Source organism: Scylla paramamosain, chromosome 16 (genome assembly GCF_035594125.1).
Source record: "Scylla paramamosain isolate STU-SP2022 chromosome 16, ASM3559412v1, whole genome shotgun sequence".
Lineage (NCBI taxonomy): Eukaryota > Metazoa > Arthropoda > Malacostraca > Decapoda > Portunidae > Scylla > Scylla paramamosain.
Window position 1 is genome coordinate 9,092,501 of NC_087166.1, and position 25,000 is coordinate 9,117,500.

At 42.3% G+C, this 25,000-nt stretch overlaps 1 long non-coding RNA gene across 2 annotated transcripts in view; it reads left to right on the forward strand.

Moving 5' to 3' along the window:
* The window catches only part of LOC135107974 (uncharacterized), a 98,288-nt gene that overhangs the window by 50,566 nt on the left and 22,722 nt on the right, over positions 1–25,000 (forward strand). For both annotated transcript variants that reach the window (XR_010272077.1, XR_010272078.1), the window contains exon 3: positions 8,488–8,584. This is a non-coding gene — a long non-coding RNA (uncharacterized LOC135107974). The remainder of the gene's footprint in view (positions 1–8,487; positions 8,585–25,000) is intronic.

The following is a 25,000-nucleotide window of genomic DNA, read 5'->3' on the forward strand; positions in this document are numbered from 1 at the left end:
AGTGTTACTGAATATAGTTCACAGTGGCATGTTCCCTGTAACCTGCCCAGGTCATCAATTCTCACCTGGGATTTGTCGACTGAGCGAGACGAATGTGCTTTTTCTCGTATTAACCCCCAACAGGAATCTAAAAATAAAGGAAAGAGAAAGAGGAGAGAGAAGGCAAGTACTGGGAAAACAGGGTAAAGAGGTAATGGAAGGACGTGAGAGAGAGATAGGAGGAAGAATGACAGCAAAGAGAAAGGATGTGAAGAAAAATGTTGCAGAGAGAGAGAGAGAGAGAGAGAGAGAGAGAGTACAGGGAAGTTAAAGGGAAGGGAAGGGGGAGAAAAGAAAGGATAATTGGAAGACTCGGGGGGGGAAGTTAGGGAAAGTTTAAGAGGAGAAGGATGTAGGTAGATGATGAAGGAGAGTGGGAGAGGAGGAGGGAGGAGGAAAGAGGAAGGAAATGAATCAGGGGATAAGTACTCTATATTTGGAGGCTGCGGGTGGAAAGGGAGTGTGATTTTAGAAGACTGACTGAAGTGGTAAGTAAAAAGTGCTGAGATGAGGGAGAGGGAGAGGGGAGATGAGCATGTCACTCCCATCCTCTCCCCTCCTTGCACTCCTTCAGACATGAAAGAAAACTATATGCAACTCTCTCTCTTTCTTTCCTTGTTTTCTTCGCTAACTTTACCTCTTTCCTATTTTCTCTCCAAGTTTTCCCCTCACTTGTTTCAGTCTTTTCTTGTCTCATTTACTCTCTTCCCCTTTGTTGTTTTCCTCGTTCTCATTCTGTTCATGCGCCTTTTGGTTTTTCCTCTTCCCTCTAATTCCTTCTTGTATGTCTTGGCATTTTCTCTCGCCTCGCTCTCGCCCTCGTCATACTTTTCTGCACTTTCTCTTTCCCTCCCACGTTTTCTCTCCTTTTGCTCTTGTTTCCTCGTTTTCCTTATTTATATGCTTTTTTTTTTTTCTTGCCATCGTCCTAGTCCTCATTGTTGTTCTTCCTGTTAGTCCTCTCTCTCTTTTTCGCCTCTTCTTTATCCTCGTCCTTTCACTTATTAGCATTCTTCGTTGTTTTATCTTTCTGTTCTTTGTTTTTGTTTTTTATCATCATCCTTGTCGGTTTCTTCCTTGTTTCCCTTGGTCTTCTCTTCGTCCCCTCTTCCTCCTCTTCCTCTTTTCACTACGTAGCCCTCTTCATCTTTTACATTTACCTCCCACTCTTCGTCCTCCTCGTCCTTCTCCTCAGTCTTCTCTTCCTTCATTTGGACCTCCTCGCTTCCCTCTTCGGTTCGGCTTCCCTTACCTCCTTACCTCCCTCTCCTGTTTACTCCTCGTGCCTCTAATTCATACCTTCAACACATCTCCATTTTGAGTCTATTTGCGTGATTAAGGTCGCTCTGAGGAATTGGCACGTGTGTGTGTGTGTGTGTGTGTGTGTGTGTGTGTTTAAGGTGCAGGGAAGCTGATGGAAAGTTAATGTTTTGCTCAATTTTGCAAGAGCGAGACGATTTTTTTCATCTCGTCTTAGGAAAGGGTTGCAGGGGAGAGTTTGGAAAGTAATCAAGCACGGACGCACGGACGGGTAGACACATTGCACGTCTACCGAGCCGCGCTGCATCTGGTGGGCGAGTGTTGTGATAAAATGCTTGGCTGGCTGAAGTAGGCAGTCCTTGTTTGCTCTCATAACCTGGTCTTCCAAATGAACTGCTTATTATTTTCCTGGACAGACGTGGTATTTTAGGGAGTTAGGTTAGGTTTGGTTAGGTTAGGTGTGTTTAGGTTAGATTCGGTTAGGTTAGATTAGGTTAGGTTAGGTTCGGTTAGGTTAGATTAGGTGTGTTTTCATAACCTATAAGCTTAAAGGAATTATACTGAAACAATGCATCTCATACGCACATGTTTAGAGATAATGATAGGAAACAACACTTCATATATATATTATTTTTTTGTACACAGTTAAACGTCCTTCTGTCAAAGCTGTCCTGCATGTAATAACCACTCCACAAAATATGACACCACAATACTCCAAACCTAGCTTTGAAAATTTAAAAAAAATATTATGATGGTAACCTCTACAATACATTAAATCTGTATGCCTCCATCACGAGTACTTGCTATGAAAAACTCAACACCGAATAGCTGTTAATGTTTTCCTGACCGCAGCGCACGTGTCTGACTCTCTCCTCCCTTTGGTTCCCTTTGGCGATGCAGATAAATGAGCGAATTGTCAATATTTATCGTATATTTATCGTGAAAAATTTAATCTTTAGAGCTGTGAATATTTTCTTGACCACACGTGCCTATTCCACTCTTCCCTTTGGCGATGCAGATGAATGAGCGAGTTGGTAATTTAGTGCAGAAACAGACCACATTAAGCCACCCCAACCTGCCTTAATGTCCCCTCCGGCCTTGGTGGGCTCTCAGCGCCACACCTCGTGCATCTGGCAAGGCGACGTGATGTGTTTAGCCTTTCATGGTTGATTATGAGATGATGGAAGTCACGTCGCCGCTGTTTGAGGTCTGTGCCTTCACACTCAAGCGACACCAGGTTCCTCATAAGCTTCTTGGATCTTTTTTTTCTTTTTTTCTTTTTGTGTGGGGTGGGAGGGGGTGGGTGAGGGGGTTGGCATTTACTCATTAACTGATTTTACTATAAGTACATTTTTTTCTTTTTGCTCTTGTCTTTTTCCGCTTTTTTTTTTTTTTTTTTTTTTTTTTTTACCTCTTAGCTTCCTCAGTTTCCCTTCGTCGCCTCGTCTTTATTTTTCTTGTCCACGTCCATTTTGTTTTTTCTTCTTTTCCTTTTTTTTGTGTTTTCATCTGCTTTTGCTTCTTTCCTCTTTTTCGTTCGTTTTGGTTTCTCGGTTTTCTTTCCTCTCCTCGTCTTCGTTCTCCTTGTCCCTCTCCATTTTGGTTTTCTTCTTATCCTCTTTCTGGAGGCGTCAGGAAAAAAGACTCGTATGTACGGAAATTCAGGAGATACTCAGAAAAAGAACTTCCATATACAAAAAATTCTGAAGAAGCAAGGAAAGGAAAGAGACTCGTATACAGAATTTCTGGAGAGAGAGAGAGAGAGAGAGAGAGAGAGAGAGAGAGAGAGAGAGAGAGAGAGAGAGAGAGAGAGAGAGAGAGAGAGAGAGAGAATGGGGAGGGCAGCGGAAGAAAGATAGAGACTGATGATGTATTTAAACTCCGTAATCCAAGTTAGACTGAGAGAGAGAGGGAGAGGGAGAGGAGCGGTGAGAGGAAGCGTCCAGGCGTCACCTGTTACCGTCCCGGACCATTAGTTCCTTCACAAGTTCCTCTCCCTTTTCTCTCTTTCCCTTCCCTTCCTTTCCGCCATCACTCACCGTTCCCTGCCCCCCGCGCCGCCTATTCCCTCCCATCCCTTTAATATTTCATTCATCTTGCCAGCCCCACCTCGTTCCTCACGTGATCTACGCACAGCTGTGTTTAAAAAATACTTCCCCGTGAAAATACCCCGTTTCTGGTTCACCACACGAGGCTGGAGCGCTTAAAATGTTTTCTTTGAAGCAACGGGATGGAGGAGGAGGAGAAGGAGGAGGAGGAGGTACAGGAGGGATAGTGGAGAGGAGGAGGTACAGGAGTGGGAGGTTGGGGAAAAGAAAGGAGGAGGAGGAGGATAAGAAGGAAGAGCAAGAGAAGAAAGGAAAGAGGAAGAGAAGAGAGAAGAGGAGGAAGTTTCTCGTCCGTCAGGCAGGCAGGCTCCAATACACACACACACACACACACACACACACACACACACACACACACAGGAAATGCTTTACCGAGTCGAGGCTTCACTACAAAAAGGGATGGATGCTTTGCTAAACAGGCCAATGCATAAAATTCCACATTTACAAAACTTTTTTTTATCCTCAACATCTGTCGGCTCGTGACCAGACTCCCGAAGCTGCTACACCCAACGACCTACTGACAAAAAAGAGTAACCCTGACTTTTCCCTCTAACGTTAATGCTGCTTATACATTGCACCAGGGTACATTATACATATTGGCAGCGCTTGTAACCTGGTATGAAATGAAGGACACTGAGAGGAGTTTAGATATGTATGTATGTATTTCTTATTTTTCTCTGCTTTCTGCTCATCTCTAACGTTATACATACGAAGTACATACATTATAAATATTAGCACCACTTGTAAGTTAGTAAGAAGTGGACGCTGAGAGGATTTTATGTATATCTATATGTGTATTTGTCATATTTTCCTTTATTCTCTATTCGTGTCTTTCTCTAACGTTAATACTGTTTATACAGGATACGTACTAACAACAACTGTAACCTAGTATGGAGTGGACATTGAGAGGAGTTTGAATATATGCATATGTGTATTTATTGTATATTCTCTCCCTTTCTTTCCCACCTCTTTCTCTAACATTGATATTATATATACATCATGCATATTGACACCACATGTAACCTGGTGTGGAGTGAGGAATATTGATGGTGCTTTAGTGTATGCATGTGTATTTTCGTGTATTTTTTTCCCCCTGGTTTCTCCTCCTTTCTCTCGTTGCCATTTCAGGGAGAGGCATTATAAGTCGCTGAGGCAGGATCTTTAGTGCATTGTGGGGCCTCTCTCTTGCCTCCTCTGTGGGGTTCTTTCTCCTCATTCCTCATTCTTCTGTTATCTTTTTGTATTGAAGATAGGATGCCTGCGTCTCTCTCTCTCTCTCTCTCTCTCTCTCTCTCTCTCTCTCTCTCTCTCTCTCTCTCTCTCTCTCTCTCTCTCTCTCTCTCTCTCTTTCATCTCCCCATCACTCACAGCTACTTTTTCCATATAGTTGTGAATACTTCTTGATTTTTACACTTCAGTCCATCAATCTTCTTCTCCTCCAGCTTTCATGATCATTTTGGAGTATTTTGGGATCTAGTGGGAGAGAAGAGGCGGTGGTGAGAAGTGCATAGCGACTTTTCTTTATGGGTGAATCTGTGAGGTATTTAAATGCGTTATTCACCCTTAATTTTTTTTTTTTTTCCTAATAGTCTGAAATTTGTTTTGCTTGTTAATGATTCAGGATAGATTGTAATAAGGGTTAGTGATCAGGGTATAAAGATAGTAATAAGGTTTATTAATCATGGTAGGAAGTTAATAATAATAAGGATTAGTTATCAGGATAGGACAAAAAGTTACTGGCTCAAGGTTGAGAAAAGTTAGATTTTAAAAAGGAGATGGAAAGGAAGTGGTTCTCTATTGCAGTGGTAGATGACTGGAATAGATTCGGTAATAACATTGTTAGTGTTGAGTCAATAGGGAGGTTCAGAAAGAAATTTATATAGATTTCTGGATAGGAATGATAAATGAATACTGATAGATATGTTTTCATAAAGGGACTGCCACGTAAAGCCTGATGGCTTCCTACAGCTTCCCTCACTTTCTTATGTTCTTGGCGCCTTGCTAGAGTAACACTAGATGATGTCAATGTAAAAAATAAGATAACAGGCGCTAATAAAAAAGATTTGGTGGTTCACTCCTTCATTCCTTTGTTCAGTCTGTTCTTTAACTTGCACCACATTTTAGCAACCTTGAGAATAAGGCACAACAGTTACGTGTTAATAAGCGCCTGAGGATTTACTGTGGCCAATGGTTGTGCCGCCAAAAAAGAATAAATAAATAAATAAATAGAAAAATAAATTTGAAATAGCAGTCACGTATAAGGTCTTGCATTATGTGAAATTATTTGAGTCCTCGTGGTAAACAGGTCACGATATGATTTTTTTTTATGACTATTTCAAAATTACTCTCACCTTACTCTGCCACACGAAACTGTTGTTATCATTGTTATTATTTTTATTATTCTGGTGGCCTTATTTTTTTTCATCAGTGGGTCTTTTCAACCCTTCCGTTGCCCTTAGCCACAGCCCTTGTTACATGCAAAATATATGTAAGTCTCTAACGTCATATACTTTATCGTATACATCATTATCCTTGTAGGAATAAACATACGGAATGAGTTGGAAGATTATAAAGTACATGGCAGCTTGTTACGTTAGGTTAAGTTAAGCTAGGTTGAAAAATAAGGAAAGAAAAGAATGGTGACAGTAATGACGACATGTAACAATGAAGTATATGAAGAATCACCCACAAGAGAGAGAAAAAGTATATATTCACCTGTCAGAGAGAGAGAGAGAGAGAGAGAGAGAGAGAGAGAGAGAGAGAGAGAGAGAGAGAGAGAGAGAGAGAGAGTGAGAATCCCCCACAACACGTAATTCTGAAAACATGTTCGTACTCTTTTTGTCTCTCTTCCCTCTCTTGCCTGGGTGGAATTAGTGGCTGGAGCTAAATAAGGTCGAGGCGAGCTGACATGTGCACCAGTTTGGTAGTTTGGTAATAAGTCACGCGAACGGCAGCACGTGAATTATACCATGGCAGCGCTGTGAATCATACGCGCTGCCTGGGTCCCTTTGTTTCGCCCGGTACTGTGTCTAACTGTGAAAAGACATTGACCAAGGGAAGAGTTTTAGATTAATTTTGTACGGAAGCTGGAGAGTTGGGTAAGACTGATGGTTTGATGGGATACTCTGAAAGTGTTTATTTTTTGGTATGTTTAAAAAAATTTGCTGTTGGTTGGATAGACTCATATAAGACAGTGACTACGTATTGAGACAGGACATAAGCTGAAGGGAAGTAGTTGTGGTGTAATTGAGTGCGTTATGAGAGAGAAAGGAATGTTGTAGTAGGTATGTTTAGGAAACTTGATATTTTTTTGACTGAATAGGCTCAAGCAAAACAGTAACTCCATGTTGAAACAGGACACACACTGAGGGGAAGAAGAAGACGAAGTTGTGGTATGATTGAACGTGTTATGATAGAGAAAGACGAAGGAATGTTGTAGTAGATGCGCCGTTAGTTACCATCATATCAGTGAAGAAAAGAGTCGACTTACTCAACTGCCATCCGTGACTTGGTGGAAGAATGCAGGGAAGAAAACTTAAGTGGAGAGAATGTCCTCCTCGGGTGACCTAGAATAGACAAATGGCTGAAAGAGATTAGTGGAAGTTAGGAAAGGCCTTTGTTATACAGTAAGTTTTGTGAAGGTTTTTAACAATTTATATTTGCCTTTCATACAGCTAGTCTTTCTAAACAACTAGTCTTTTTCTCATTTGTTGACATTTGTTGTATTTGTTGTGAAAATTGTGAGCTGACTTGCACGTTATATAAGAGAAACAGAGAGAAATCATGCCATATAGTCATCTTGTATTTCTCTCTTTGTCACCGTGTGTTCTTCCTGCAGGGAATCTCAAAGGCCTGTGAGATCAAATTTGCAAGGATCTGAAAAGGGTGGATCTTGGCGAGGTCATGTTGGAGTCTGGTGAAAACAAGACTGGATGTGTTGAAGAAAAAAACACTAGCTGAGTTTGCTGTATTGCTGTTGTCCTTGAGATCTTCCTTTGTTCTGTGGTATTTATCGTGGGTACAAGTGCATGATCATCGAGATGCTTTCAAGATCAGTTAGGAAAAGTCTTCAGTAAATCTTCATGTTGGACTCGGGTAAAACAAGACAGGAGATGTGTGGAAGGAAGAAAAAACTTGCTACGTTTTGTGCGTTACTATTGTCGTAGGAATCTTCCCTCGTCTTGCCGTGCTGGTTGAGGGGATGTGTGTGATTGAGACGCTTTCAAGTTTAGTTAGAATGAGTCTTCAGTTAATCTTTAGGAATGTACAAAACCAGTTAGTCTTGTGGGATCAGTAAAATAGAGTACAATCACCTGAATAAAGAATCGCGGGAATTTTGAGGGAGTTGAGCCTTGCCAGTTTGCTGTACATCGCAGCCATCGACTCCGAAAGATTCAGAAATCATGTGTTCACTAAATCTTTGTCTCCGGGGGCGTGGGAATCAATATGGAGTAATTGAAACATTTGGAATTTCAAAACATCATTTTTCTTAACCCTTTTAATTTTCAGTGAAAGAACCGTTTTCTTTGCTTTCATGTTAAGTGAAGCATTACTGTAATTGAATAAGCTTCATTCTTTTTCAGCCAACTTTAAATTATTGAAATGATCGACAGAGAGAATGATGACACTCATTACACTCAATTTCCTGCGCATTTCGTTGCACTCTATCCGTATATTTATTAGTCAGTAAGTACGGCCCTGCGCTTCATGATTAAACAGCGATCCTTTTTTTTTTTTTTTCAATTTATGTAATGTACGACTGCGTATTTTTTTTCTTCTTTTTTTTGCAGGTCTTTGTTGCATTGTCCCTGTGTTTAGTGAAGGGAGAATTCTCACAATTTGTATTTGCCTTTCATTCTTTCCTAAGCTATTTTTTCTGTCTCTGATTAAATGAACTATTAAACGTTTGTTGAGGTGTTACTGTATTTAGGAAAAATTTCATCATAATTCATACTCGTGTCTAATACTTTCATAACAGAATGACAACCTGGAAATGATAGAAGGCAGGGCATACAAAGGCGTAGATAAAGAGTGATGTATGATAAAAGCGATGTAACAGTATTTTTCTTTTTCTTTTCAGTTCGATATTGTCAAAATGTCACCATTCCCTCAGGACACCAGAGTCTGTAGTCTTCAATGTCCGAGCAGCAAGGAACACATCATGATCTTATTCCTGGGTCAGTGCAGTGTTCCTCTGTCTCGTGTTAAGTGGTTTTCCGTGCCCATCTCACTACACTCTCTTTCTATTATATTAATCTTCTGTCTGTCTCCAATGTCAGTCCATAATCTCTCTCTCTCCACTACTCAATCTACTTTCTTCCTTTCCTCCATCCCAGTTCGTTATGTTTCTGTCCCTATAACAGTCCACTATCTTTTTTTGTCCACATCCATCTACTTTCTTGCAGTCCATCTGCATCTTTTCCCATGTCACTATCTTTCTGTCTCCACTGCCCATGTCAATCCACCGCCTTTTGTTGTTCCAGTATAATTACTCAGCTGGTTCACTCCCACCCAAGGTAGATAGAGGAGAGAATGGGCGGCCAAACTCAATTCCCCCATCTATCAGCTCGACACAGCCTTCCAGACAACTACCCCCTCTTCTTCAATGGTATTCAACTGTTCCCCTCTTCTACACTGAACGGCCGCGGTCTGTCCTTTACTTATAACTATCTAAACTGAAAACTTCACATCTTATCTCTAGCTAAAACAGCTTCTATGAAGTTAGGTATTCTGAGTCATATCCGCCAGTTTATCTTGCCCTCCTTCTCTCCCCTAGCTGCTAACTCTGCACAGGGGCCTTATTCATACGTGTATAGGGGTGGGGGTTTCCAATCATACCGCTCTTTTATACAGGGTGGAATCAAAAGCTTTTCGTCTTATCAACTCCTCTTCTCTAACTGGCTGCCTTCAGCCTCCTCATCGCCGCAATGTTTGTTGCATCTTTTACCGCTGTTCTATCTTTTACCGCTATTTCCATGCTAACTGCTCTTCTGATCTTGCTAACTGCATACCTCCCATCCTCCCGCGGCCTCACTGCACAAGACTTTCTTCTTTCTTTCATCCCTATTTTGTCCACCTCTCTAATGCAAGAGTTAACCAGTATTCTCAATCATTCATCCCTTGCTCTGACAAACTCTGGGACTCCCTGCTTGCTTCTGTATTTCCTCCTTCCTATGAATTGAACTCCTTCAAAAGGAAGGTTTCAAGACAGTTATCTTTCAGTTTTCGATGATTCTCTTGACATCTCTATTGGAACTGGCACCTCAGCGGGATTTTTTATTTTCCTCTTTTTTTCTTTTTGTTGCTCTTTGCCAGTGACTCTTCCGTTAAAAAAAAAAAAAAACTCCCGTCCATTCACTCGCTCACTCGGGTTTTTTTTCCGTGTTTCCTCTGCGTATCTTTGCGTATTGTTTGTTATCTGTTTCCCTCTTTCTTTGCGTCGCAGGCATCCGTACGAGTATGAACGTGTTATCTTGTTTGGTTCCGTTTTCCTTTCGGTGTTTTATTTTTCTTTCCCGTATTTTTTTTTTATGGTAGCTTGTTAAGTAAGTGTGTGTGTGTGTGTGTGTGTGTGTTGAGTTCGTTGTTGCTTTGTTTTGTTTGTTTATGTGTTTCCTGTGTTTGTTTTCATGTTTTTGCCGTGTTTTCCTGTATGTTTTTTTTTTTTTTTTTAGCCTGTTTTTATATCGGTATTTATGTCTTGTTTCTAGCGGTTCGTTTGAGGTGGTGTTTGCTTTGCTGTGCTTGTTTGTCTTAACGTACCTTCCTCCTTCCTTGTTTGCTCTCCCGCTTCTATACACGTTTCATTCTTTCATATATTTTTTTTGCTTGTTTTTACTTCCTGATATGACGTGTGTAAGCTTTTTTTTTTTTTATTTATTTTTTAAACCAGGTATATAAATAGACACCTACTTTTTATCTCCATACACGTCCAAGACTCGTCATAAATCACCAGGGGGACGCTACACACTACGCTAACCATATCACCAACAGGAAAAAAAAAAAAAAAAACAGTAAAAAAAAAAAAAGGAAAATTTGCAAGCTTGCAGAGAGGGGAAAAAAAAAAAAAGAGACGCGAGTATAAATCACTAACACACACACACACACACACGCACATACACACACACACATACACACACACACACACACACACACACACACCAGGAGGGGAGAGGATGGGGGAGAAGGATTAGCTGGACTTTCCCAATCCCACTAATCTTCGTTGCAGTCATGAGGGCAAAGCCAGTTAAGTCCAATCCAGTTAGGCCAATCATCCACGCGCCTCCTCTTCAGTATACATGGATTGGGGGATCGCGGTGTTTATTGTTGTGTATACTGTACATTCGCTGGGCGCGGTGTGATGTTTAATACTGTGTGTGTGTGTGTGTATGTATGTGTGGAGGTAGGTAGGTTGGTTTTCAAGAGGGCTATAAATTTCAATATTTTATGCCAAAACAACGAGAATAACCACACACACACACACACACACACACACACACACACACACACACACACAGTCACGTAACTCTAACAAGGTGTCGACACTCCTTTCTCGAATATTGATTAAGCCTTTGTAACCCACCAAGCAATGCTGCGTCGAAAGGACTCGCAGAATGACAATGTAAAATGAACCGCTAGAAATAGACACTCAGCATTACAGGAAACGATAATTCCCACCTTGCCTTACCCCAGCACTTCCCAGACACTCCCCACTGACACTCCCCACTGACACTCCCCACTGAAACTCCCCGCTGACTCTCCCTGACGCTTCCCAGCACGCCCTACTAATTCCCCCCCCCCCCCCCTGTGTAATTCTTTAATCGACGTGAAATATAAATCTCTCCAGTGTGCAAGCCAGGAACTTAATCTGGTCTGCTTTATGCGTTCCATGTTTCAGGTTCCAGTTCGTTTTGATTAAGTGATTGCGTTCCGGAGGTTTAAAAAGAGATCATTCCAGTCAGGTCAGGTCAGGTTTTCTCCTCGTCAGCGTCTCCGTGTGGGGTCTTCATTTCGAGACCCGGAAGTTAATGGGTGTTGTGTCCCAGAGCGGGGGTATTCACGTTAATGCGTCACTCGGGGCGGGGACGAAACTTTGGTGAGAAATACTAGACTCAAGCCTTCACTCACTCAGCCTTCCTCTCACGAAACCCAAGACGTGAAATTGGTCCGCACGTTTACCTGTAGCTTTGTGATGCGTGAGGGGCGTGAGGGAGTAAGGGAGTGAGGGGAGTCTTACCTGTCGACCCCGTGAGTGTTTTGTGTCACGCGGGACCCATTGTGTCGTCCCAGTTCCTCGTTAAGTACATAATGCCCCTCCAAGTGGTGTCAGGCATACAGAAAATTCACCTCTACGTAATTGTTCATGTTTTGGTAATGTTTCTTTAGAGTGAAGGGGGAGGGGGGGGACGGGACGCGGCCATTACCCTCTCACGAGACAATGGCGCGGCGCTGCCTGAGACACTGCAATTTGCGCTGAAACACTCGCGTGGGGGACTGGCGTGGACGAGGCTCCTGCTCTCCTCCCGCGGGAATTACTAAGTTTACCAATTACCAACAAAATAATGGCGTTCCGACCTGCCGCTGCTCCGCTGAATTCCTCCTCTGCTTCTCCCCCTCATCATTTCCCCTCCTCAGGAATGTTCTCCGCTCCTCGTCCCGCGCCGCCATTACCGGGACTCATGCAAATTTCCGGTTCTTGGACAGATAATCCTTCCCAATCTCTCAATGACGCAAGGCCAACTCGGAAACTTGGAGACAAAAGCGAGAGTCCTCAGCGTCGTCGGAGTCACGCAAGAAAATACCAAGTGACTGAGTAACAGTTTCTCAGGCGCGTCACTCGGGGTAGGCAGCGGCCCCGACAAGCAGCAGGAGGAAGCAAACTTAGCATAAACGGAAGGCGCCGGAAATTAGCACGTGATTTTATTCTTTTTTCCCTTCCCATTCTTGTCCAAACTTTATGAATTGTGATGAGGGTGACGGCGGGCGATGCTGGGAAGAGATAGGGGATAGGGGGGGAGAGAGAGAGAGAGAGAGAGAGAGAGAGAGAGAGAGAGAGAGAGAGAGAGAGAGAGAGAGACGGGGATGTTTTCCTTTCTCTTGAGTCTAGTGTTTGGCAACGAGAAGGACGAGGAGAAGGAAGAAGAGGGTATATATTAAAGTCCGCAGTACAATGGGAAGGCGAAGGGAATCAGGGGCGCGTATAATAGAGGAACTCAGCTTATCGTGTCCTTTGCTCTTTATGTATGAAAAATATGTTAAATGGCCAGTAGCTAAAAAAAAAAAAAAAAGTTCCAGGGGCTGAATAAGTAGTCTCACTCTTTTAATCTCCCGTGCCCTTCCTCTACTCCTTAGTTCTTTTAGTCTAGTATCCCCGTAAGTCCGTGTTCCTTTGTGTAGGGGAAAGAAATGTAAAGTGGTTCGTGGCTAAAAAAAGATATTAGGAACTAAATAAATAAGCTCCCTTTCTAATCTTACCTACACTTCTTGTACTCATACTTCTTTTTTTATCTCATCCAATATCATCCCTCACCGTCCAGCCCTTTGTGTTAGTGAAAAAACGTGTGTGTTACCCTTGGGAGACGCGAGCTGGGGAGGCGACGGCAGGAACTAATTTGGAAACAGATTGAGTTATTGCGCCGTAGCAACGAGATCATTTGGCGCTGAGTAGTGTTGCGAGATAGCACTTTATTTCCACCATCTAGAAACTGCTTTGCCTGGATCAAGCCCGGTGCCTCTTGTCAGTGAACCCATTACTGTACAGTGATGGGTAATATTCTGAAACACCAGCTCACACCTTCATTACTTTCGGAAGCATCTAATTGAAATTACACGGGTTTTTAAGTGTTTTTTTTTCATTTTTTTTTATTATTATTATTATTCTAGTGACAGACTGACAAGATTCCTACCTTATTTACGGGACAAACATTCTTGAGAACCCAGCTAATCGTCCCTGTTACCTTTGAAAATAGTCGTGATGAGAAAGCAAAATGTTTTAGAATGTATGCAGGTCATAGCTAGAAGTCGAGTAATCTGTCACACTCAGTTCCCATGTAATGTGTGTTTTCTGTCAGTCTTAAGTCATCTGATCTGCTAATAATGTTACAAAACCTGGTAGTTGGTAGATCAGCAGGTTAGACTTGAGATTGAAGGAAAACGCTAGACTGAGTAGAAATGTAGGTTGTTTAACAGGTTACTGTAATTGACTGTCCACCGGAAGAACCGTTAATAAAGAAAACGACAGTGCAGTAACAGTGGAGGAGTGTGTACATCTGAAGGGACACGAGTATTTGCTGGTGACAGAGTGGACGTGTGTGACCGATGTGTGTCTAGACGCTGGCGACGAGGGACGGAGAAGATTGCATGCTGGTCGGGTCATTTAGGCAACTGACAAACTCATGCCTTACAAATTCTGAAAGGTGAAGACGCCAATTTTGTCTCGAGTTTCGACAGGCGTCCAAACTTGCCGGCGACGCTCCTTGATATCCGAAGTTGTTTTGCCACCAATCAGTCAGTCAGTCAGAGTCAGTGTAGAGTCCTTGAACCACCACCGCCTCCTTCCCTAGCTGTTTGGTGCGCTTATTGAATCTTTGGGAGTCGATGGCCGCGATGACAGCAAAATGGCAAAGCTCAACTCCCTCAAAGGCCCCGCGATTCTTTATTCAGACGGTTGTACTCCTCCAGAAACCGTCGATTGTTGCCTTTCATCCTCCCCAAGCTTGTCTCTTTACGCTGCCTCTGCCCACTGGATGTGTGATGTGTACCCTTTGTGTCGCAAGCAGGCGGTGCGTCCTCGTATTTCAAAGGAAGAGTAACAAGACACCACCGGAACGAAATTGGACAACCCATTTGGAACTCTTGTACTCGACGTTTCTTGGGAAAGGAGAGACAGTGAAGTGTTGTTGTTGCTGTTGCTGTTGTTGTTGTTGTTGTTGTTGTTGTTGTTGTTTTAGTCTTTCGTTTCATGTAGCTCTTAGCCAGTGTCCTTTGCAGGTCAAAAGATGAGAAAACTGAGTTACTTATCAACATGAATCCCATTTGAAACTCTTGTACTCAACGTTTCTTGGGGAGGAGAGGCACTGGTGTTATTTTTTTTTTTTTTCGTTTTTTTTTTCAGTTCTAAGCCAACGTCCCTTGCACGTCAAAAGATAATAAAATTGAGCTGCTTATCTAGCCCAAGGTAAGATAATATCCATCCTGCATCGTCCGTGTCTGTATCCTTTAATGCGTTTACGGAGAGCAAAAAACTGGCAAAGGAGTCACACGGCGCTGAAAGTGAAGAAGAAATTCAGGAAGATCAAAGAATCAAACCTTTCACCAAATTCACTGACACGTGGCTAACTCCGCACCACTCAGCGATGGACTAAGAGGAGCAATCAAGGATGGAATTCAGGGGTTACGTAACACTAAGAGCAACCTTCTAGCCTTCCAACCTCGTCTTACTCCAGTCCTCCATTCCCGTGTCTCTCCCTCCTCACCCACTCTCTCTCCCACTCCCGGCCTCTAAAGTGGTGTTGTTGGCGCAGTGTTGGACGTGTTTGTTTTCTCTTCATTACCGTGACAGTCTTGATTCTTACCTCAAAGGGGGAGCTTTCCACCCCACGTATATTTGATGTACTCTCTACAGTAGGGTCTGTTCATAAAGGCTATTCACTGTGTTTCTTGGGTCCTTGTTGGGTGTTATTGTTATTAGTGGTGGTGGTGGTGGTGGTGGTGGTGGTGTTGGTGTTGGTAGGAGTAGTAGTAACATTAATAGTAAGAGGAGGGGGAGGAGGAGGAGGGAGATAGGAGGAGGAGTTTCATTGTTATAATTATTATTATTATTATTATTATTATTATTATTATTATTATTATTATTATTATTATTATTATTATTCGTGGTAGTAGCAGGATTTATGCCGTTATTCTTGTTGTTATTACTATTGTCACTACTGTCATCATTATTTATAACTATTTACATTGTATTAACATTTGATTTTTTTTATATCATTTGTCATCATCATCATCATCATCATCATCAACATGTGAATAAAGAATACAGAACTGAATTGAACCTTTCTCGTTAATATTCCACTGTTCAAATGTTTTATTGTGACCTGCTGCCGTATGGAGGCGGAAAGATCAAATGGAAATATTGATGGACAGTTAGACGGACACAAATACATAAATAGATCAATAAAAAAAATAAATAAATAAAAAAAGAACTATAGGGTAATATTGTAGACAGACAGGTAGATACATACAAAATGCGCTGTTCTACTCGTTAATTATACAAATAGTTGTATAGTGGAATTCAGCTGAGTGTAATTAAAATTGTATATGACGCGAATTTGCTTTGTTTTATATATAGCGCCGCCACCACCACCACCACCACCACCACCAGCGACGACAGCAACATCAGCAGGGACATTATGAGCAGCAGTAGTGGGGATACTTGTGTTTAAAGTAATTAGTGAAGTAAGGGTGGTGGTAATGATAGTGGTGGAAGTGGTAGTAGTAGTGGTGATGGTGGTGGTGGTGGTGGTAGTAGTAGTAGTAATTGCTGTTGTTGTTATTGTTGTTGTTGTTCTTGTTGTTGTTGTAACTGTAGCGGTAGTGGTGGTAATAGTAGTAGTAGTAGTATTATCACCATGAACATTATCGTTGCATTTGTTGTTGTTGTTGTTATTGTTGTTGTTGTTGTTGCTGTTCATGACTTGTTGGTTTTGGTAGTGTTATGCGAAATAATAATATTTATTTCTTTATAATTAATTATGTAATTGTTTCCATTACTAATTGAGCGTGATACACAAACAGGCCCACACACCCCCTACCCACCCACACAACACACACACACACACACACACACACACACACACACACACACACACACAAACAAACATTCATACCAACCCCACCAACACACACAGGTGAGTCATTCGTACCTGACTCACCCACAACCCTCTTAATTAGCAGGTAACATCCCAAGTGAGGTGGTCTAATGTTCCTCCGTGACTCAAACTGGTAATTATTCCGTGGGGGAGCTGAACTGTAGTAATTCAGCATTGTTACTTTATGCTGTTACTCCGAGCAGGTAAATATATACACCTGCAGTGGTAAATTGTATAGACCACCTCGCCGCCCTTGTGTTCCCCGAGTCAACGAGCGCCTCTTGTTTGGCATTAGTGTTCCTGAATTATATATGGGTCCTTTTTTTTCATAATTTCGTGGTAATGAATTTAATTGTTTGTTCTTTTTTTTCCCGTTTTGTATGTGCGTTTTGTTGTGGTTGTGTGGCATTGTGGTGAAAAGTGGTGAAAGTATTGTGTCATTTTACCTGTTCTTTGTTCTCTCGTGCTGATGTGCAGTGCTTTTCATCTTCATCGTCATCATCATTAGTCATCACCGTCATCTTCATCGTCATCATATTTATCATCACCATCATCATCATCATCATCCATCATATCTTTGTCTCTCATGGAAGTATTTTCTTTTTTTTTTTCTTTTCTGCCTTACATCACTATTCCATCATCATTTCATCAGCGTCTATCAGTCCACTACTGGTTAGACAAAAGACCTTCCCTAACCTTTCCAGCTAATAATGTGTCGGCTGCCTCGTCTACAACAGTAAAGATGAAAGAGGATACAAACTTAATGTACTCACAAACTATTCCCAGTATTTTACGTATCTCGCCTGGAGTTTCATTATTTGACGTCACGATTCCTCAGAGGTGAACTTTAGAGACACGTGGCGTTCCAGGTTCTCGCCAGGCAATGAAACCGAATCATAGGGGAGGTTTTTTGAGAGTAATGTCATGTAGTTCTGAAACCCCAAGGTCACGAGCTATGCATGTTCGTACATATTGACTGGGATACCTATGCAGAATTAAGGTGTTGTATGTAGCGTGAATGGAGTGTTACTGTTGAGTGCTACTGTTCTAACTGTTCTTTAATATTCAGAACAACTGTAGAAAATTGTTTGGGGTAAGGAGAGTGTAGAAGGTTTATTTTTTTCTTTCCTAAGCTTCAAAACTACTTAACTGGGATACACACATAGAATTCGAGTGACGTTTGTAGGTTGAATGGAGTTTAATCTTTTAGTGTCACTGTTCTTTAATATTCGGAGCAGTGTAGACAAATGGACGCCCAGAGATGAAAGAGAATAGGTTAATTGAGTCTTTTCTGGGCTATAAAATTATATAAGAGACTGAGGTATAGAAATGAGTGAAAGTTGTAGGTGATGGTGCTACAAGTCATCTAACAGTAAAGGGGATGAATATTCAAGGGAGAATTGCAGTTCACATTTTCCACCTTCCCCCACTCACGTCCTCACGCCCTCGCCTCCTCACGCTCACCATTCCTCCCTTCACAAGCCCGCCACGTCCTCAAATCCATGCCAGCGCTCCCCACCTCCCTGCTGCCGCCTCACCCCGCAATCCCCAGACCACGTCCCCATCACAGTGACCACATTTCCTCCACAACAGTTCCCAGAGTCCCCTTCCTGCTCCCTCTGCACCCTCTCCACCCTCACTTCCATTCCCACAACCCTGATTCCCCCTCCCTACATTCCCCTTTACTCCACCACCCCTTTTTTAACCACCACACTTCCCCCTCGCACCACCAGCATCACCCTCACGCCCTCCCCATAATCCCCCTCCATTCTATCACTCACGCCAGCTTCGCAATCTCCCCGCGTTCCCAGCATTCCCATGGCCAGGCCCGCGCACTCCCCACGCACTTCACCCGCCAGTCCTTCCTCCAGGCGACGGCACCTTTCACTCAGCGCCTCTGCCAGAACTGCACGGAGACCTTTCAGCAACTTTTACTTGCTCTGCCTCCTCCCCTCGAGTTGTGCAGGGAAGGATGCCTGTCTGTCTCTCTTTCCCTTCCCGCGCTATCCACTCACGTGTCCCCTCCCAGGAGAGCTTATGAATGGCGATATATCTTTGAGGGATGTTGCTGCACCCTCACCATCGTGCAAATGACTCGCGACCCTCTTCGTCTCCGCCCTTGGTTACGTAGCTTCCTCTGAGCAGAAGACACGCTCTCGGCTTCCTTTTCCTGCTCGTGATGAATTAGAAATGGCGAAGGGAAAGAAGGGTCGTGTTTCTCAAGGCCGCTACCCTCCTCTCCTCTCCTCTCCTCTCCTCACCCTCTCCCCTGACTAATCAAGCCTTTTCACTCGCCCGATAGTCGCCTGTTATTCTGCATCTTAACTTTGCATCTCCAGGAAAGTTGAGATCTCGGTTAAAAATAAAAGCCTTCGAGTTCCATGCTTACGTTGGATATTCTCTCTCTCTCTCTCTGTCTCTCTCTCTGTCTCTCTCTGTCTCTCTCTCTCTGTCTCTCTCTCTCTCTCTCTCTCTCTCTCTCTCTCTCTCTCTCTCTCTCTCTCTCTCTCTCTCTCTCTCTCTCTCTCTCTCTCTCTCTCTCTCTCTCTCTCTCTCTCTCTCTCTCTCTCTCTCTCTCTCTCTCTCTCTCTCTCTCTCTCTCTCTCTCTCTCTCTCTCTCTCTCTCTCTCTCTTTCATGCACCAAGTATAGAACAAATAAGATCCCAGGAACTGAGCACGGAAGAGCCAAGACTCTTTTCAACCAACTTAAAGAAGACGAGGGGATGTGAGATGGCAGGACGGAGTCAGGCTGGGTGGGGCGAGCCGGCCTTCGTGAGGATGTGAGGGGACGAGAAGGACGCAGGGAAGGAGAGTAATTCCCTGATTATCAGTCATCAGTTCAAGTCAAGTTCAGGAGTGACTAATGGCTTGCCGGGGAGATGCGAAAGCCCATTTGTTACGAGTCCATTTGCTATGCACGTGTCATGGAATCCGGCAATTTGAAAGACCTCTTGTGTCACCCTGTTTGTTCGCCCATCTGCCATCACGCCTTAATTGCCCCTAGACGGTCCGCCCCGGTGATTGATTTGCCTGTACATGGCCTGCATATTGCCTCCATATCACGTTCAAGTGGGTATCTCTATACTATAAGATTCAATTAAGCCTTTACTATACCACATTTGTTCATGGAGTCACCTTGTAGGATTTAACGTGGCGAAGGTTAAACTATAGACACTGAAAGGCTTAAATAACTCATCATTTATTTTCTCATCAATGGTGCCTCTCAGAATTCTATACTAAAGTTGCACCAGACCATTCCAGCAAGATTGAAAGCAAGGCATGCCAGTCAGATGGTTAATTGAGCTTTAATCTGTATAACCTGCACAACCTGCTCCTCCGCGACCTGCAAATTGATTATCATGGATTTCCAGATGTCCGGTGCGCCGCCACACAAGGCATACAGACATGGAATGCTGTACAGACTCACGAACACACACTTTGTCTATTCTATATTTTTCTTTCCGTGTTGTTTACTATTTTAGATGATTTGTTTTGTGCAACTTAGTGTGTGTGTGTGTGTGTGTGTGTGTTTTGGGAGGGAGCATCATTTAGCTTTTCTCTAAGTTTGTCTCGTCGGAAATTGCAGCTTTCCCAGTTCATTTCTTGGCGCAAGTTTCCTTCCTTCCTTCCTTGACTCCAGGCGCTGCAAGGCGTTACAGTATTCCAAATACTGCACGTGTAAGTGTGTGTGTGTGTGTGTGTGTGTGTGTGTGTGTGTGTGTGTGTGTGTCGCCAGTCTGCACGCAACTCCCAGGCGGCCGCAGTGATGGATGCTGCTCGTGGGCGGAATACACAAGCGCCTCGTCTTCTTTCACTTACTCGTTGCATTGCAGGGTACCACAATATGATTTTTGTCTTTTTAGTATACGTGTTTATTTATTTAGGATTCGTGTGTGTGTGTGTGTGTGTGTGTGTGTGTGTGTGTGTGTGTCCATTTGTCTGTCTTTGTCCATATGTTTGTCTGCCTGTCTGTCTGTCTGTGTACTTCTATCTGTCTAATGCCTGTGAATATGCTAATGTCTGCCTGTCTGTCTGTCTGTCCAAATGCCTGTGTCTTTCTTTTCTGTCTTTCTTTTGATCTGCCTATCTGTCTGTCTGTCTAAATAATATATAGTGTCAAATTATGTTTGATAATTCAAATACTTAAGCTCCTTTTTTTTTTATTTATTATTACTATCATTTATATAACTACTACCTACTCGTACTTTATTTTCCTTAATTACCGTTAGTGTGTTTTGCCTTATTACGACTCGCGCTCCTGTACCTATGAAATCATGTTGGCGGTGCCTTTAATAACAAATATTGACCGCGTTACTTTTCATTAGGGGATGAATTAAATTATGAACAGTGTGGCTGCGGCAGGATATGAGGGCGTACCAAGACTCATTAAGCGCGCTCATTAAGTTCAGCCAAGCGAGGAAATAACACGTGTTTCTATCGCTATCTGCTTATGTTCATCGTTCTTCGTAAATTGACCGTATTAATTTGATATTGGGGGAAGCACCACGTTCTCTTTCTATACTCGGCACAAAATTCACGGTTTTATTTCGATATTAGAAAAAATAGCGCGTTTACATTCTAGATACTCCAAATTTTCATAAACACTATTTTGAAATGGAAGGAAAAATCGTATTCCCAACACAATCCACATTTACGGTTGCCTTTTTTTTTCCCCTTTCCATTTTTTTACGTGTTCTTAACCCAAGTTTCCTAATACTAGAAAAATACAAAAAAAAAAAATAAAAATAAATAAATAGATAAATAAATGACCAAGTAAATTTATAAATATGTTTAATAAATATGTTAACTCACAAGACTTTCAAAACTTATCATATTATTGTTTCCACTGAAGGCTTCATTCATGTATGCCAACTTAATAAAAATAAACTTAATTTCTCTGACACGGAGGAAAGACGCTCATTCCTGTCACAATCTACAATCACAATACTTACTAAACTAACTGCATTATTTTAACACATCCTTCATTTCCTTGTTCATTTCGCCACCAGCACACTATTTGCATTTCTCTCTCTCTCTCTCTCTCTTCTCTCTCTCTCTCTCTCTCTCTCTCTCTCTCTTTTCTCTCTCTCTCTCTCTCTCTCTCTCTCTCTCTCTCTCTCTCTCTCTCTCTCTCTCAGAGGACAGGATAGGAGTGACAGGTGTATCTTAAGCTAAAAATGCGTTTGTGTTCAAGCATTTTTCCTGTATTTCCTGATTTGAATTGTCTCTGGGTGTTGACTTTGTGTTTATATATTTTCCTGTCAATTTCAAGTGCCTCGTCTCTCGCTATTAAGAGTGAAAGTCAAATAAACAGTTGATATTTCAGTAAGACAGAAAACTAAAGGAATGTTTTAAAAGATAATTATTGTTCGGTTGTTTACATACATTTTTTCATCTCTGTTTTGAGTGCTACGTTCGTCTATATCCAGGGAGAAAATTTAATAAATAGTTGATAATCTAATAATATGGAGATAAAAAAAAAATAACGTCAAGTTGAGAATTTTAAAAGTTCATTGGTAGCTGGTTATATATATATATATATATATATATATATATATATATATATATATATATATATATATATATATATATATATATATATATATATATATATACGAGGTGTGTCATTAAAGTTCCAGGACTGGTGCCACACAAGTTTTATTTCACATCCAGGCTACAAACTATAGGTTATCTCCTTCGAAGTAATCCCCCTGGCACCGCATGCACTTGTCCATCCTTCTCTGCCAGGCTTGCATGCACTGCTGGAAGGATTCTTGCGGGATGCTCCTCAGCTCTGTCGTCACGGCCTTTTTGATGTCGTCCGCATCATCAAAACGGGTCCCCTTCATGACCTCCTTGAGCTTGGGGAAGAGGAAGAAGTCGCACGGAGCGAGGTCAGGTGAGTAGGGCGGTTGCTCCAGCACGGCGATGTTCTTCTTGGCCAAGAACTCTCTGATGCTCAGGGCATTGTGAGCAGGCGCATTGTCGTGGTGAAGCAGCCACGAGTTGCCCTGCCACAACTCCCGCCTCTTCTCGCGCACTGCACGAAGCAGACGCCGCAGTACTTCTTTGTACACATGTTGGTTGACTGTCTGGCCCTGTGGCAAGAACTCGCAGTGGACGATGCCCCTCACATCGAAGAAAGCGATCAACATGACCTTGAAGCTGGACCTGGACTGCCTTGCTTTCTTCGGCCGTGGCGACGCCGGACTCTTCCATTGAAGGCTCTGGCGTTTGGTCTCCGGGTCGTACTCAAATACCCAGGACTCATCGCCGGTGATGACTCTCCTGAGCAAGTCTGGTTCAGTTTCCAGACGCTCGAGGATGTCCTGACACACCTGCATGCGTCGTCCCTTCTGGTCATCGTTCAGGAGTCTCGGCACCATCTTCGCACAGACTTTCCGCATGCCCAGATCTTCAGTGATAATCTTCCACACGCTGTTGTGGTTCATGCCAAGCTCATCTGCGATCTTTCGAACAGTCAACCGACGATCGTCACGCACCATCTGCTTGACACGCTCAACATTGGCCTCATTCCTGCTCGTTGAGGGTCTTCCACTCCTGGGGTCATCTTCCACGTCCTCCCGGCCCTCTTTGAACCTCTTGCACCACTCAAAAACACGTGAGCGTGACATTGTCTCATCCCCGTACACTTTTTGCAGCATACCCAGTGCTTCTGACGGCGTTTTCCCCAACTGCACCAAAAACTTCAAGTTTGTTCGCTGTTCAGCGCTCATTGTTAAACGACCTGCAACAGAGGACATGATTTTAAAAGCACGTAAGAAAAAGATTAGTGACTGTAGAGGGTTGGGAGCGCAGTTGTATACTCCAGAAGGATTACTTTGAAGGGGGAAATATGGTGGTTTGTGGCTTGGGTTTGAAATTCATCTTTTAGGACACCAGTCTGGAACTTTAATGACACACCTCGTATATATATATAATTTTTTTTTTTTTTTTTTTTTTTTTTCAATTTCAAGTTGCTTCTCTCTCTATTAAGGTTGAAAATAAGATTGAAAATAAATATTCTAATACCACAGAGAACCGAGGACATTTTCAGGTGGGGAAGAATGCTTCAAGGGAAAATTACTGGATATCTTAGCAGGTTAGAGCGCCAGGAAGAATAATTTAGGCAGAAAAAGGTTTGGATGTTCAGAGCGTGCCCGCGCGCGCGCGCGCACACACACACACACACACACACACACACACACACACACCACACACACACGTATAGGACAAACTACTTACTGACGAATCCACCAGTTACGAAGCTAATTAGTCCAAATCCCGCCAGGTATTAGAACAACGAGAGTTTAGTGTTTCCACGCCAAATGACTCTCCTCAGTCACCATCACCCGCGCCATTCAGGTGCCAGCGTTACTGTCTGTTCAGCATTTCATTGCCTGTTGGCTTTTCTTCTTCACCTTCATTTTCACGATTACAGTCACCATTGCTATCACTGTTGTCATCACCGTCACCATAAAGAGGCTGGAAAACAATTTAAAAAGTTTGTTATGTAAATTAACTTATGAAATGGAATGAAGAATAGGTTTTTAAAAAATTTGTTTATGAAATGGGATGTTTTTTTAAATAAGCTTAAAAGATAATATGAAATGGTTGCCATAATTATGCAGTTTTTAAGTGTTTTTCTTTAAAGTTCTTATTTATTTATTTTATTTTATTTTATTTTATTTTATTTTATTTTTTTATTTTATTTATTTATTTTTTTTTTTATTCCTGAAAGCTAAAAGGTGAAGGTGGGGGGGACGTATGCTATAGCTGGACGTGGCCTCAGCGCTCATCTCCGTCTCTAGCGTTACTATTACAGAAACATACACATAGCCACTTCATTATCCTGGGAAAAAAAGAAAAATATTGTAGCCATCACCTCTTCTGCGCTGGACAAAAAAAAAAAAAGCCTCGTACATCAAACCACTAACCAAACCATGAGATACAAAGCGTGCATTTTTAACCTCTCACTACCACAAATTTTAAAAGGTCTCAAGGATAATTAATCAAGTTCTCATGAGTGTGGTTCTCTATCAAAACACAGAATCCTTAAAAAAAAACATACATCTTGAGCGTCAGGAAATCGGCCTAGGAAATCACCAGAATCTGTTAAAAGTAGTAAAGATGGTGACACTGAAATGTTTGAGAATATGGTCATAAAGTCATCAGTAATCATGCCAAGAATTTTAAAGCAACAGTCAGATAGAAGGTAGATGATGATTTTTTTTTCCTCCTTCCCTTTTCCCCATTCTTTTTCCTCATCGTCTGTTTTTTTTTTCTTTTTTTTTCAACTAGAACGACGGATTGTTTCCACCAGTTGACCGCTCTTCATTTCAGGGTTATTTTTTTTTTTCTTTCTCTCTTTCTTTCTTTTTTTTTCTTGTCCTCTCTCTCTCTCTCTCTCTCTCTCTCTCTCTCTCTCTCTCTCTCTCTCTCTCTCTCTCTCCTCCCCCTCTCTCTTCTCTCTCCTTCTTTCGTCTCTCATTTTTTTTCCCCTCGTTTCAGTGTAATCCGTGCAATGTAGCGGTGTTTGTTTGGTGTTTGGTGGTGTTGTTCTTGTTTGTTTTGTCGGGTTTCGAGTGTGTGTGTGTGTGTGATTGCGTGCTTTTGTATTGTTTTCTTTTTTTCTGTGTTTTGTGTTTTGTCATAGTAATGCATTTCCGTTAATGTTATGGTGTGTATTTTCTTGATTTCTTATTATGTTAATGTTGGTGTGTTCC